The sequence below is a fragment of the Tachypleus tridentatus genome, chromosome 1 (genome assembly GCF_004210375.1).
Source record: "Tachypleus tridentatus isolate NWPU-2018 chromosome 1, ASM421037v1, whole genome shotgun sequence".
NCBI lineage: Eukaryota > Metazoa > Arthropoda > Merostomata > Xiphosura > Limulidae > Tachypleus > Tachypleus tridentatus.
The window spans coordinates 166,234,461-166,250,636 of NC_134825.1; the positions used below are offsets into that span (position 1 = coordinate 166,234,461).

The window sequence follows — 16,176 nt, forward strand, 5'->3', positions numbered from 1 at the left end:
AATCAAATGAACAACATCTGCATACGTGCAACATTCCATCTCGAAACACGTAGGTTGTTTCCTGACTTCACTTTCATAATTTGCAATTATTTCTTAAGCCTACGCCACTGCTGGAAAGTTCAATAAAATTAGAGAAACAAGAGTAAATACCACTTATGTTATTATCTAACATAAATTATATAAAGAGAAAAGAGAGAACGTCCATTATATCAGTTTTTGTTGGTTTATATTTCTATATACAACAGATTCTTTCATTTTACGATCTAAGAAACTGATGTCTCTACTGAGTACTTTACACGTAACTGGGCAATACGTCTTTCGTATATCACAATTCTCTTTGTCATTTACTGCACGTCTGCTTTGTCTATATCCTGCAAATATTCAATGATAAGTTTTTCAAAGGGTCTCCCAGATTCTACATTGCAGATAACATTATATTCTACGTATTCTAAAGAGTATATATCCTTTGTTAAACACTTTCCTCTCGTATTTGACTAGTTAACAAAACCCAAGTCTCCAACTCTGACATTTCACACTTCCTTTTTATTCCCGTTTATCTCCTTAGAAGAACGGTCAGCCGACTAAAGCAGATTATTTTATGTCTAGTTTAGCATTTAAGAATTCTTTGTTTTAGGTATCACAAAAAATAACTCTTCAACGTTTACGTGATTTTCTCAATACATTTAGATTCAATCATTTATGTTTCGTAAACAAATGGGGATATTGAACTGTTATTAGCGAAATGAAACCAATAATAAAATAAGTTTCTGTAAATGTAACTTGAATTTATTGAAAAATACACACAAACAAACATCAACTGTCCTGCATTCACAACAATCCACGTAATTTTACGTCATTTAACACGTTCCGGATTAGCCATCTATAAACTTGAAGAGAAGTAAATGTGTAAAAACCATTAAACGACACTTTTATTAATGATATCGGCATTAAATGTACGATGATTTATTCCTCTGTGTCAGTTCCCAAGTAACAGTAGAGACTCACGTAAGTAATCTTTTTTAATCTGTAATCTTCCATTACATTACTGACAAGAAGAATAGTTCATTATAGCACTGGTCTTGCTATATGTATTATCAGTTGATATACGAATTTAAAATGGACTTCTTCACGAGATTTCTAAGTATATTCGAATATTTTCACTTCTGTATTTCTTTTACCACTTCGGATCTTTTACCAGCTGGCGGTAAAGATGAGTTTAGTAGAATTAAATGATTGTGTTGCGTAAACGTGTCTTGAAAATTACGTGAAGTGTTAAAAACCTTTTGCTGCTTAACATATTTCTCCTCTCAAATTTGGCTCTCTTCACTTTAATGGCGTTTACAGAAATGAAAAACACACCAAAATAAAATGAAAAATATCTTTTCGTACTTATGAACTGTATAAATATCGTTTTACAAGATTCTTCGTAGATATATTGTAAAACGTTTGAAAAATCCTACTTAAAATGCTTGTAGGAAACACGAGAAACATACAAAGCGAAAGCAATTACAATCCTAGGTAAGACTGGTCGGTATCTTTCATGCTTTTCTATAATGGGTTTTCACCATTTGTAATTTTAAATACCGGATTTGAGTTAATTCTCCTAAATCTTTCCTAATGTATTATTGCTTGGAGAAGAAAAATAAAACATACCAAAATTTGGATATTGAAGACATACGTAAAACAACTGTAGGTTCCACCGAGATTTGAACTCGGATCGCTGGATTCAAAGTCCAGAGTGCTAACCATTACACCATGGAACCCATTAATTGTTTTTTCTAATGCAAAACAATTGTACTATATAAAGCAGAGAAAATAATCTACATCTTGTGGATTACGAAACAGTCAATCTATTTTTATTCAATAATTATGAACAATATATTGTTTCTTTTAGAATTTCGCACAAAGCTTCTCGAGGGCTATCTGTGCTAGCCGTCCCTAATTTCCCAGTAAAAGACTAGAAAGAAGGCAGCTAGTCATCACCACCCACCGCAAACTCTTGGGCTACTCTTTTACCAAAGAATAGTGGAATTCACCATTACGCCCCCAAGGCTAAAAGGGTGGAGCATATTTGGCGCGACGCGGATGCGAACCCGCGACCCTCAGACTACGAGTCGAATGTTTTAACCCACCTGGCCATGTAATGCTCTACAGAACGTTAAAGCTGATTTTCTTTAACAATATAAAATGAAACATATGAAAACGAATATTTCTTTCGCATTAACCACATCTGCCTCCTGATTGCAAATCTCCGAAATCTTAAAACTCTAGATTCCGTTTTACATACCCGTCGTGGGCAATTTTGTTGCTTTGTGCTTCATAGCGAACAATCAAATGAACAACATCTGCATACGTGCAACATTCCATCTCGAAACACGTAGGTTGTTTCCTGACTTCACTTTCATAATTTGCAATTATTTCTTAAGCCTACGCCACTGCTGGAAAGTTCAATAAAATTAGAGAAACAAGAGTAAATACCACTTATGTTATTATCTAACATAAATTATATAAAGAGAAAAGAGAGAACGTCCATTATATCAGTTTTTGTTGGTTTATATTTCTATATACAACAGATTCTTTCATTTTACGATCTAAGAAACTGATGTCTCTACTGAGTACTTTACACGTAACTGGGCAATACGTCTTTCGTATATCACAATTCTCTTTGTCATTTACTGCACGTCTGCTTTGTCTATATCCTGCAAATATTCAATGATAAGTTTTTCAAAGGGTCTCCCAGATTCTACATTGCAGATAACATTATATTCTACGTATTCTAAAGAGTATATATCCTTTGTTAAACACTTTCCTCTCGTATTTGACTAGTTAACAAAACCCAAGTCTCCAACTCTGACATTTCACACTTCCTTTTTATTCCCGTTTATCTCCTTAGAAGAACGGTCAGCCGACTAAAGCAGATTATTTTATGTCTAGTTTAGCATTTAAGAATTCTTTGTTTTAGGTATCACAAAAAATAACTCTTCAACGTTTACGTGATTTTCTCAATACATTTAGATTCAATCATTTATGTTTCGTAAACAAATGGGGATATTGAACTGTTATTAGCGAAATGAAACCAATAATAAAATAAGTTTCTGTAAATGTAACTTGAATTTATTGAAAAATACACACAAACAAACATCAACTGTCCTGCATTCACAACAATCCACGTAATTTTTACGTCATTTAACACGTTCCGGATTAGCCATCTATAAACTTGAAGAGAAGTAAATGTGTAAAAACCATTAAACGACACTTTTATTAATGATATCGGCATTAAATGTACGATGATTTATTCCTCTGTGTCAGTTCCCAAGTAACAGTAGAGACTCACGTAAGTAATCTTTTTTAATCTGTAATCTTCCATTACATTACTGACAAGAAGAATAGTTCATTATAGCACTGGTCTTGCTATATGTATTATCAGTTGATATACGAATTTAAAATGGACTTCTTCACGAGATTTCTAAGTATATTCGAATATTTTCACTTCTGTATTTCTTTTACCACTTCGGATCTTTTACCAGCTGGCGGTAAAGATGAGTTTAGTAGAATTAAATGATTGTGTTGCGTAAACGTGTCTTGAAAATTACGTGAAGTGTTAAAAACCTTTTGCTGCTTAACATATTTCTCCTCTCAAATTTGGCTCTATTCACTTTAATGGCGTTTACAGAAATGAAAACACACCAAAATAAAATGAAAAATATCTTTTCGTACTTATGAACTGTATAAATATCGTTTTAACGAGATTCTTCGTAACATATATTGTAAAACGTTTGAAAAATCCCTACTTAAAATGCTTGTAGGAAACACGAGAAACATACAAAGCGAAAGCAATTACAATCCTAGGTAAGACTGGTCGGTATCTTTCATGCTTTTCTATAATGGGTTTTCACCATTTGTATATTTAAATACCGGATTTGAGTTAATTCTCCTAAATCTCTTCCTAAAGTATTATTGCTTGGAGAAGAAAAATAAAACATACCAAAATTTGGATATTGAAGACATACGTTAAATAACTGTAGGTTCCACCGAGATTTGAACTCGGATCGCTGGATTCAAAGTCCAGAGTGCTAACCATTACACCATGGAACCCATTAATTGTTTTTTCTAATGCAAAACAATTGTACTATATAAAGCAGAGAAAATAATCTACATCTTGTGGATTACGAAACAGTCAATCTATTTTTATTCAATAATTATGAACAATATATTGTTTCTTTTAGAATTTCGCACAAAGCTTCTCGAGGGCTATCTGTGCTAGCCGTCCCTAATTTCCCAGTAAAGACTAGAAGAAGGCAGCTAGTCATCACCACCCACCGCAAACTCTTGGGCTACTCTTTTACCAAAGAATAGTGGAATTCACCATTACGCCCCAAGGCTAAAGGGTGGAGCATATTTGGCGCGACGCGGATGCGAACCCGCGACCCTCAGACTACGAGTCGAATGTTTTAACCCACCTGGCCATGTCATGCTCTACAGAACGTTAAAGCTGATTTTCTTTAACAATATAAAATGAAACATATGAAAAACGAATATTTCTTTCGCATTAACCACATCTGCCTCCTGATTGCAAATCTCCGAAATCTTAAAACTCTAGATTCCGTTTTACATACCCGTCGTGGGCAATTTTGTTGCTTTGTGCTTCATAGCGAACAATCAAATGAACAACATCTGCATACGTGCAACATTCCATCTCGAAACACGTAGGTTGTTTCCTGACTTCACTTTCATAATTTGCAATTATTTCTTAAGCCTACGCCACTGCTGGAAAGTTCAATAAAATTAGAGAAACAAGAGTAAATACCACTTATGTTATTATCTAACATAAATTATATAAAGAGAAAAGAGAGAACGTCCATTATATCAGTTTTTGTTGGTTTATATTTCTATATACAACAGATTCTTTCATTTTACGATCTAAGAAACTGATGTCTCTACTGAGTACTTTACACGTAACTGGGCAATACGTCTTTCGTATATCACAATTCTCTTTGTCATTTACTGCACGTCTGCTTTGTCTATATCCTGCAAATATTCAATGATAAGTTTTTCAAAGGGTCTCCCAGATTCTACATTGCAGATAACATTATATTCTACGTATTCTAAAGAGTATATATCCTTTGTTAAACACTTTCCTCTCGTATTTGACTAGTTAACAAAACCCAAGTCTCCAACTCTGACATTTCACACTTCCTTTTTTATTCCCGTTTATCTCCTTAGAAGAACGGTCAGCCGACTAAAGCAGATTATTTTATGTCTAGTTTAGCATTTAAGAATTCTTTGTTTTTAGGTATCACAAAAAATAACTCTTCAACGTTTACGTGATTTTCTCAATACATTTAGATTCAATCATTTATGTTTCGTAAACAAATGGGGATATTGAACTGTTATTAGCGAAATGAAACCAATAATAAAATAAGTTTCTGTAAATGTAACTTGAATTTATTGAAAAATACACACAAACAAACATCAACTGTCCTGCATTCACAACAATCCACGTAATTTTACGTCATTTAACACGTTCCGGATTAGCCATCTATAAACTTGAAGAGAAGTAAATGTGTAAAAACCATTAAACGACACTTTTATTAATGATATCGGCATTAAATGTACGATGATTTATTCCTCTGTGTCAGTTCCCAAGTAACAGTAGAGACTCACGTAAGTAATCTTTTTTAATCTGTAATCTTCCATTACATTACTGACAAGAAGAATAGTTCATTATAGCACTGGTCTTGCTATATGTATTATCAGTTGATATACGAATTTAAAATGGACTTCTTCACGAGATTTCTAAGTATATTCGAATATTTTCACTTCTGTATTTCTTTTACCACTTCGGATCTTTTACCAGCTGGCGGTAAAGATGAGTTTAGTAGAATTAAATGATTGTGTTGCGTAAACGTGTCTTGAAAATTACGTGAAGTGTTAAAAACCTTTTGCTGCTTAACATATTTCTCCTCTCAAATTTGGCTCTATTCACTTTAATGGCGTTTACAGAAATGAAAAACACACCAAAATAAAATGAAAAATATCTTTTCGTACTTACAAACTGTATAAATATCGTTTTACAAGATTCTTCGTAGATATATTGTAAAACGTTTGAAAACCCTACTTAAAATGCTTGTAGGAAACACGAGAAACATACAAAGCGAAAGCAATTACAATCCTAGGTAAGACTGGTCGGTATCTTTCATGCTTTTCTATAATGGGTTTTCACCATTTGTAATTTTAAATACCGGATTTGAGTTTATTCTCCTAAATCTTTGCCTAAAGTATTATTGCTTGGAGAAGAAAAATAAAACATACCAAAATTTGGATATTAAAGACATATGTAAAACAACTGTAGGTTCCACCGAGATTTGAACTCGGATCGCTGGATTCAAAGTCCAGAGTGCTAACCATTACACCATGGAACCCATTAATTGATTTTCTAATGCAAAACAATTGTACTATATAAAGCAGAGAAAATAATCTACATCTTGTGGATTACGAAACAGTCAATCTATTTTTATTCAATAATTATGAACAATATATTGTTTCTTTTAGAATTTCGCACAAAGCTTCTCGAGGGCTATCTGTGCTAGCCGTCCCTAATTTCCCAGTAAAAGACTAGAAAGAAGGCAGCTAGTCATCACCACCCACCGCAAACTCTTGGGCTACTCTTTTACCAAAGAATAGTGGAATTCACCATTACGCCCCAAGGCTAAAGGGTGGAGCATATTTGGCGCGACGCGGATGCGAACCCGCGACCCTCAGACTACGAGTCGAATGTTTTAACCCACCTGGCCATGTAATGCTCTACAGAACGTTAAAGCTGATTTTCTTTAACAATATAAAATGAAACATATGAAAACGAATATTTCTTTCGCATTAACCACATCTGCCTCCTGATTGCAAATCTCCGAAATCTTAAAACTCTAGATTCCGTTTTACATACCCGTCGTGGGCAATTTTGTTGCTTTGTGCTTCATAGCGAACAATCAAATGAACAACATCTGCATACGTGCAACATTCCATCTCGAAACACGTAGGTTGTTTCCTGACTTCACTTTCATAATTTGCAATTATTTCTTAAGCCTACGCCACTGCTGGAAAGTTCAATAAAATTAGAGAAACAAGAGTAAATACCACTTATGTTATTATCTAACATAAATTATATAAAGAGAAAAGAGAGAACGTCCATTATATCAGTTTTTGTTGGTTTATATTTCTATATACAACAGATTCTTTCATTTTACGATCTAAGAAACTGATGTCTCTACTGAGTACTTTACACGTAACTGGGCAATACGTCTTTCGTATATCACAATTCTCTTTGTCATTTACTGCACGTCTGCTTTGTCTATATCCTGCAAATATTCAATGATAAGTTTTTCAAAGGGTCTCCCAGATTCTACATTGCAGATAACATTATATTCTACGTATTCTAAAGAGTATATATCCTTTGTTAAACACTTTCCTCTCGTATTTGACTAGTTAACAAAACCCAAGTCTCCAACTCTGACATTTCACACTTCCTTTTTATTCCCGTTTATCTCCTTAGAAGAACGGTCAGCCGACTAAAGCAGATTATTTTATGTCTAGTTTAGCATTTAAGAATTCTTTGTTTTAGGTATCACAAAAAATAACTCTTCAACGTTTACGTGATTTTCTCAATACATTTAGATTCAATCATTTATGTTTCGTAAACAAATGGGGATATTGAACTGTTATTAGCGAAATGAAACCAATAATAAAATAAGTTTCTGTAAATGTAACTTGAATTTATTGAAAAATACACACAAACAAACATCAACTGTCCTGCATTCACAACAATCCACGTAATTTTACGTCATTTAACACGTTCCGGATTAGCCATCTATAAACTTGAAGAGAAGTAAATGTGTAAAACCATTAAACGACACTTTTATTAATGATATCGGCATTAAATGTACGATGATTTATTCCTCTGTGTCACTTCCCAAGTAACAGTAGAGACTCACGTAAGTAATCTTTTTTAATCTGTAATCTTCCATTACATTACTGACAAGAAGAATAGTTCATTATAGCACTGGTCTTGCTATATGTATTATCAGTTGATATACGAATTTAAAATGGACTTCTTCACGAGATTTCTAAGTATATTCGAATATTTTCACTTCTGTATTTCTTTTTACCACTTCGGATCTTTTACCAGCTGGCGGTAAAGATGAGTTTAGTAGAATTAAATGATTGTGTTGCGTAAACGTGTCTTGAAAATTACGTGAAGTGTTAAAAACCTTTTGCTGCTTAACATATTTCTCCTCTCAAATTTGGCTCTATTCACTTTAATGGCGTTTACAGAAATGAAAAACACACCAAAATAAAATGAAAAATATCTTTTCGTACTTACAAACTGTATAAATATCGTTTTAACGAGATTCTTCGTAACATATACTGGAAAACGTTTGAAAAATCCTATTTAAAATGCTTGTAGGAAACACGAGAAACATACAAAGCGAAAGCAATTACAATCCTAGGTAAGACTGGTCGGTATCTTTCATGCTTTTCTATAATGGGTTTTCACCATTTGTAATTTTAAATACCGGATTTGAGTTAATTCTCCTAAATCTCTTCCTAAAGTATTATTGCTTGGAGAAGAAAAATAAAACATACCAAAATTTGGATATTGAAGACATACGTTAAATAACTGTAGGTTCCACCGAGATTTGAACTCGGATCGCTGGATTCAAAGTCCAGAGTGCTAACCATTACACCATGGAACCCATTTATTGTTTATTCTAATGCAAAACAATTGTACTATATAAAGCAGAGAAAATAATCTACATCTTGTGGATTACGAAACACTCAATCTATTTTTATTCAATAATTATGAACAATATATTGTTTCTTTTGGAATTTCGCTCAAACCTACTCGAGGGCTATCTGTGCTAGCCGTCCCTAATTTTGCAGTAAAAGACTAGAGAGAAGGCAGCTAGTCATCACCACCCACCGCAAACTCTTGGGCTACTCTTTTACCAACGAATAGTGGAATTCACCATTACGCCCCAAGGCTAGGAGGGTGGAGCATATTTGGCGCGACGCGGATGCGAACCCGCGACCCTCAGACTACGAGTGGAATGATTTAACCCACCTGGCCATGTTATGCTTTACAAAACGTTAAAGCTGATTTTCTTTAACAATATAAAATGAAACATATGAAAAACGAATATTTCTTTCGCATTAACCACATCTGCCTCCTGATTGCAAATCTCCGAAATCTTAAAACTCTAGATTCCGTTTTACATACCCGTCGTGGGCAATTTTGTTGCTTTGTGCTTCATAGCGAACAATCAAATGAACAACATCTGCATACGTGCAACATTCCATCTCGAAACACGTAGGTTGTTTCCTGACTTCACTTTCATAATTTGCAATTATTTCTTAAGCCTACGCCACTGCTGGAAAGTTCAATAAAATTAGAGAAACAAGAGTAAATACCACTTATGTTATTATCTAACATAAATTATATAAAGAGAAAAGAGAGAACGTCCATTATATCAGTTTTTGTTGGTTTATATTTCTATATACAACAGATTCTTTCATTTTACGATCTAAGAAACTGATGTCTCTACTGAGTACTTTACACGTAACTGGGCAATACGTCTTTCGTATATCACAATTCTCTTTGTCATTTACTGCACGTCTGCTTTGTCTATATCCTGCAAATATTCAATGATAAGTTTTTCAAAGGGTCTCCCAGATTCTACATTGCAGATAACATTATATTCTACGTATTCTAAAGAGTATATATCCTTTGTTAAACACTTTCCTCTCGTATTTGACTAGTTAACAAAACCCAAGTCTCCAACTCTGACATTTCACACTTCCTTTTATTCCCGTTTATCTCCTTAGAAGAACGGTCAGCCGACTAAAGCAGATTATTTTATGTCTAGTTTAGCATTTAAGAATTCTTTGTTTTTAGGTATCACAAAAATAACTCTTCAACGTTTACGTGATTTTCTCAATACATTTAGATTCAATCATTTATGTTTCGTAAACAAATGGGGATATTGAACTGTTATTAGCGAAATGAAACCAATAATAAAATAAGTTTCTGTAAATGTAACTTGAATTTATTGAAAAATACACACAAACAAACATCAACTGTCCTGCATTCACAACAATCCACGTAATTTTACGTCATTTAACACGTTCCGGATTAGCCATCTATAAACTTGAAGAGAAGTAAATGTGTAAAAACCATTAAACGACACTTTTATTAATGATATCGGCATTAAATGTACGATGATTTATTCCTCTGTGTCAGTTCCCAAGTAACAGTAGAGACTCACGTAAGTAATCTTTTTTAATCTGTAATCTTCCATTACATTACTGACAAGAAGAATAGTTCATTATAGCACTGGTCTTGCTATATGTATTATCAGTTGATATACGAATTTAAAATGGACTTCTTCACGAGATTTCTAAGTATATTCGAATATTTTCACTTCTGTATTTCTTTTACCACTTCGGATCTTTTACCAGCTGGCGGTAAAGATGAGTTTAGTAGAATTAAATGATTGTGTTGCGTAAACGTGTCTTGAAAATTACGTGAAGTGTTAAAAACCTTTTGCTGCTTAACATATTTCTCCTCTCAAATTTGGCTCTATTCACTTTAATGGCGTTTACAGAAATGAAAAACACACCAAAATAAAATGAAAAATATCTTTTCGTACTTATGAACTGTATAAATATCGTATTTACAAGATTCTTCGTAGATATATTGTAAAACGTTTGAAAACCCTACTTAAAATGCTTGTAGGAAACACGAGAAACATACAAAGCGAAAGCAATTACAATCCTAGGTAAGACTGGTCGGTATCTTTCATGCTTTTCTATAATGGGTTTTCACCATTTGTAATTTTAAATACCGGATTTGAGTTTATTCTCCTAAATCTTTCCTAAAGTATTATTGCTTGGAGAAGAAAAATAAAACATACCAAAATTTGGATATTAAAGACATATGTAAAACAACTGTAGGTTCCACCGAGATTTGAACTCGGATCGCTGGATTCAAAGTCCAGAGTGCTAACCATTACACCATGGAACCCATTAATTGATTTTTCTAATGCAAAACAATTGTACTATATAAAGGCCTGAGAGAAAATAATCTACATCTTGTGGATTACGAAACAGTCAATCTATTTTTATTCAATAATTATGAACAATATATTGTTTCTTTTAGAATTTCGCACAAAGCTTCTCGAGGGCTATCTGTGCTAGCCGTCCCTAATTTCCCAGTAAAAGACTAGAAAGAAGGCAGCTAGTCATCACCACCCACCGCAAACTCTTGGGCTACTCTTTTACCAAAGAATAGTGGAATTCACCATTACGCCCCAAGGCTAAAGGGTGGAGCATATTTGGCGCGACGCGGATGCGAACCCGCGACCCTCAGACTACGAGTCGAATGTTTTAACCCACCTGGCCATGTAATGCTCTACAGAACGTTAAAGCTGATTTTCTTTAACAATATAAAATGAAACATATGAAAAACGAATATTTCTTTCGCATTAACCACATCTGCCTCCTGATTGCAAATCTCCGAAATCTTAAAACTCTAGATTCCGTTTTACATACCCGTCGTGGGCAATTTTGTTGCTTTGTGCTTCATAGCGAACAATCAAATGAACAACATCTGCATACGTGCAACATTCCATCTCGAAACACGTAGGTTGTTTCCTGACTTCACTTTCATAATTTGCAATTATTTCTTAAGCCTACGCCACTGCTGGAAAGTTCAATAAAATTAGAGAAACAAGAGTAAATACCACTTATGTTATTATCTAACATAAATTATATAAAGAGAAAGAGAGAACGTCCATTATATCAGTTTTGTTGGTTTATATTTCTATATACAACAGATTCTTTCATTTTACGATCTAAGAAACTGATGTCTCTACTGAGTACTTTACACGTAACTGGGCAATACGTCTTTCGTATATCACAATTCTCTTTGTCATTTACTGCACGTCTGCTTTGTCTATATCCTGCAAATATTCAATGATAAGTTTTTCAAAGGGTCTCCCAGATTCTACATTGCAGATAACATTATATTCTACGTATTCTAAAGAGTATATATCCTTTGTTAAACACTTTCCTCTCGTATTTGACTAGTTAACAAAACCCAAGTCTCCAACTCTGACATTTCACACTTCCTTTTTATTCCGTTTATCTCCTTAGAAGAACGGTCAGCCGACTAAAGCAGATTATTTTATGTCTAGTTTAGCATTTAAGAATTCTTTGTTTTAGGTATCACAAAAAATAACTCTTCAACGTTTACGTGATTTTCTCAATACATTTAGATTCAATCATTTATGTTTCGTAAACAAATGGGGATATTGAACTGTTATTAGCGAAATGAAACCAATAATAAAATAAGTTTCTGTAAATGTAACTTGAATTTATTGAAAAAATACACACAAACAAACATCAACTGTCCTGCATTCACAACAATCCACGTAATTTTTACGTCATTTAACACGTTCCGGATTAGCCATCTATAAACTTGAAGAGAAGTAAATGTGTAAAAACCATTAAACGACACTTTTATTAATGATATCGGCATTAAATGTACGATGATTTATTCCTCTGTGTCACTTCCCAAGTAACAGTAGAGACTCACGTAAGTAATCTTTTTTAATCTGTAATCTTCCATTACATTACTGACAAGAAGAATAGTTCATTATAGCACTGGTCTTGCTATATGTATTATCAGTTGATATACGAATTTAAAATGGACTTCTTCACGAGATTTCTAAGTATATTCGAATATTTTCACTTCTGTATTTCTTTTTACCACTTCGGATCTTTTACCAGCTGGCGGTAAAGATGAGTTTAGTAGAATTAAATGATTGTGTTGCGTAAACGTGTCTTGAAAATTACGTGAAGTGTTAAAAACCTTTTGCTGCTTAACATATTTCTCCTCTCAAATTTGGCTCTATTCACTTTAATGGCGTTTACAGAAATGAAAAACACACCAAAATAAAATGAAAAATATCTTTTCGTACTTACAAACTGTATAAATATCGTTTTAACGAGATTCTTCGTAACATATACTGGAAAACGTTTGAAAAATCCTATTTAAAATGCTTGTAGGAAACACGAGAAACATACAAAGCGAAAGCAATTACAATCCTAGGTAAGAGTGGTCGGTATCTTTCATGCTTTTCTATAATGGGTTTTCACCATTTGTAATTTTAAATACCGGATTTGAGTTAATTCTCCTAAATCTCTTCCTAAAGTATTATTGCTTGGAGAAGAAAAATAAAACATACCAAAATTTTGATATTGAAGACATACGTTAAATAACTGTAGGTTCCACCGAGATTTGAACTCGGATCGCTGGATTCAAAGTCCAGAGTGCTAACCATTACACCATGGAACCCATTTATTGTTTATTCTAATGCAAAACAATTGTACTATATAAAGCAGAGAAAATAATCTACATCTTGTGGATTACGAAACACTCAATCTATTCTTATTCAATAATTTTGGACAATATATTCTTTCTTTTGGAATTTCGCTCAAACCTACTCGAGGTCTATCTGCGCTAGCCGTCCCTAAGTTTGCAGTAAAAGACTAGAGAGAAGGCAGCTAGTCATCACCAAACACCGCAAACTCTTCGGCTACTCTTTCACGAACGAATAGTGGAATACACTATTACGCCCCGAAGGCTAGGAGGGTGGAGCATATTTGGCGCGACGCGGATGCGAACCCGCGACCCTCAGACTTCGAGCCGAATGTTTTAACCCACCTGGCCATGTCATGCTTTACAGAACGTTAAAGCTGATTTTCTTTAACAATATAAAATGAAACATATGAAAAACGAATATTTCTTTCGCATTAACCACATCTGCCTCCTGATTGCAAATCTCCGAAATCTTAAAACTCTAGATTCCGTTTTACATACCCGTCGTGGGCAATTTTGTTGCTTTGTGCTTCATAGCGAACAATCAAATGAACAACATCTGCATACGTGCAACATTCCATCTCGAAACACGTAGGTTGTTTCCTGACTTCACTTTCATAATTTGCAATTATTTCTTAAGCCTACGCCACTGCTGGAAAGTTCAATAAAATTAGAGAAACAAGAGTAAATACCACTTATGTTATTATGTAACATAAATTATATAAAGAGAAAAGAGAGAACGTCCATTATATCAGTTTTTGTTGGTTTATATTTCTATATACAACAGATTCTTTCATTTTACGATCTAAGAAACTGATGTCTCTACTGAGTACTTTACACGTAACTGGGCAATACGTCTTTCGTATATCACAATTCTCTTTGTCATTTACTGCACGTCTGCTTTGTCTATATCCTGCAAATATTCAATGATAAGTTTTTCAAAGGGTCTCCCAGATTCTACATTGCAGATAACATTATATTCTACGTATTCTAAAGAGTATATATCCTTTGTTAAACACTTTCCTCTCGTATTTGACTAGTTAACAAAACCCAAGTCTCCAACTCTGACATTTCACACTTCCTTTTATTCCGTTTATCTCCTTAGAAGAACGGTCAGCCGACTAAAGCAGATTATTTTATGTCTAGTTTAGCATTTAAGAATTCTTTGTTTTAGGTATCACAAAAATAACTCTTCAACGTTTACGTGATTTTCTCAATACATTTAGATTCAATCATTTATGTTTCGTAAACAAATGGGGATATTGAACTGTTATTAGCGAAATGAAACCAATAATAAAATAAGTTTCTGTAAATGTAACTTGAATTTATTGAAAAAAATACACACAAACAAACATCAACTGTCCTGCATTCACAACAATCCACGTAATTTTTACGTCATTTAACACGTTCCGGATTAGCCATCTATAAACTTGAAGAGAAGTAAATGTGTAAAAACCATTAAACGACACTTTTATTAATGATATCGGCATTAAATGTACGATGATTTATTCCTCTGTGTCACTTCCCAAGTAACAGTAGAGACTCACGTAAGTAATCTTTTTTAATCTGTAATCTTCCATTACATTACTGACAAGAAGAATAGTTCATTATAGCACTGGTCTTGCTATATGTATTATCAGTTGATATACGAATTTAAAATGGACTTCTTCACGAGATTTCTAAGTATATTCGAATATTTTCACTTCTGTATTTCTTTTTACCACTTCGGATCTTTTACCAGCTGGCGGTAAAGATGAGTTTAGTAGAATTAAATGATTGTGTTGCGTAAACGTGTCTTGAAAATTACGTGAAGTGTTAAAAACCTTTTGCTGCTTAACATATTTCTCCTCTCAAATTTGGCTCTATTCACTTTAATGGCGTTTACAGAAATGAAAAACACACCAAAATAAAATGAAAAATATCTTTTCGTACTTACAAACTGTATAAATATCGTTTTAACGAGATTCTTCGTAACATATACTGGAAAACGTTTGAAAAATCCTATTTAAAATGCTTGTAGGAAACACGAGAAACATACAAAGCGAAAGCAATTACAATCCTAGGTAAGAGTGGTCGGTATCTTTCATGCTTTTCTATAATGGGTTTTCACCATTTGTAATTTTAAATACCGGATTTGAGTTAATTCTCCTAAATCTCTTCCTAAAGTATTATTGCTTGGAGAAGAAAAATAAAACATACCAAAATTTTGATATTGAAGACATACGTTAAATAACTGTAGGTTCCACCGAGATTTGAACTCGGATCGCTGGATTCAAAGTCCAGAGTGCTAACCATTACACAATGGAACCCATTAATTGATTTTTCTAATGCAAAACAATTGTACTATATAGGCCTGTAGGAGGAAAATAATCTACATCTTGTGGATTACGAAACAGTCAATCTATTTTTATTCAATAATTATGAACAATATATTGTTTCTTTTAGAATTTCGCACAAAGCTTCTCGAGGGCTATCTGTGCTAGCCGTCCCTAATTTCCCAGTAAAAGACTAGAAAGAAGGCAGCTAATCATCACCACCCACCGCAAACTCTTGGGCTACTCTTTTACCAAAGAATAGTGGAATTCACCATTACGCCCCCAAGGCTAAAAGGGTGGAGTATATTTTATGCGACGCGGATGCGAACCCGCGACCCTCAGACTACGAGTCGAATGTTTTAACCCACCTGGCCATGTAATGTCTCTACAGAACGTTAAAGCTGATTTTCTTTAACAATATAAAAT

General features: G+C 33.7%; 7 non-coding genes across 7 annotated transcripts; all 7 read right to left on the reverse strand.

The window, feature by feature from the left end:
• Positions 1-1,691: 1,691 nt before the first annotated feature.
• TRNAQ-UUG (transfer RNA glutamine (anticodon UUG)) lies at positions 1,692-1,763 on the reverse strand. Its single transcript has one exon. It is a non-coding gene; the product is annotated as a tRNA-Gln (tRNA).
• Positions 1,764-4,023: 2,260 nt separating this feature from the next.
• Positions 4,024-4,095, reverse strand: TRNAQ-UUG (transfer RNA glutamine (anticodon UUG)). The gene has a single exon. It is a non-coding gene; the product is annotated as a tRNA-Gln (tRNA).
• A 2,255-nt stretch (positions 4,096-6,350) lies between these two features.
• TRNAQ-UUG (transfer RNA glutamine (anticodon UUG)) lies at positions 6,351-6,422 on the reverse strand. The gene has a single exon. It is a non-coding gene; the product is annotated as a tRNA-Gln (tRNA).
• Positions 6,423-8,678: 2,256 nt separating this feature from the next.
• On the reverse strand, positions 8,679-8,750 carry TRNAQ-UUG (transfer RNA glutamine (anticodon UUG)). Its single transcript has one exon. It is a non-coding gene; the product is annotated as a tRNA-Gln (tRNA).
• Positions 8,751-11,005: 2,255 nt separating this feature from the next.
• Positions 11,006-11,077, reverse strand: TRNAQ-UUG (transfer RNA glutamine (anticodon UUG)). The gene has a single exon. It is a non-coding gene; the product is annotated as a tRNA-Gln (tRNA).
• A 2,262-nt stretch (positions 11,078-13,339) lies between these two features.
• Positions 13,340-13,411, reverse strand: TRNAQ-UUG (transfer RNA glutamine (anticodon UUG)). The gene has a single exon. It is a non-coding gene; the product is annotated as a tRNA-Gln (tRNA).
• Positions 13,412-15,672: 2,261 nt separating this feature from the next.
• TRNAQ-UUG (transfer RNA glutamine (anticodon UUG)) lies at positions 15,673-15,744 on the reverse strand. The gene has a single exon. It is a non-coding gene; the product is annotated as a tRNA-Gln (tRNA).
• Between the last annotated feature and the right edge of the window lie 432 nt (positions 15,745-16,176).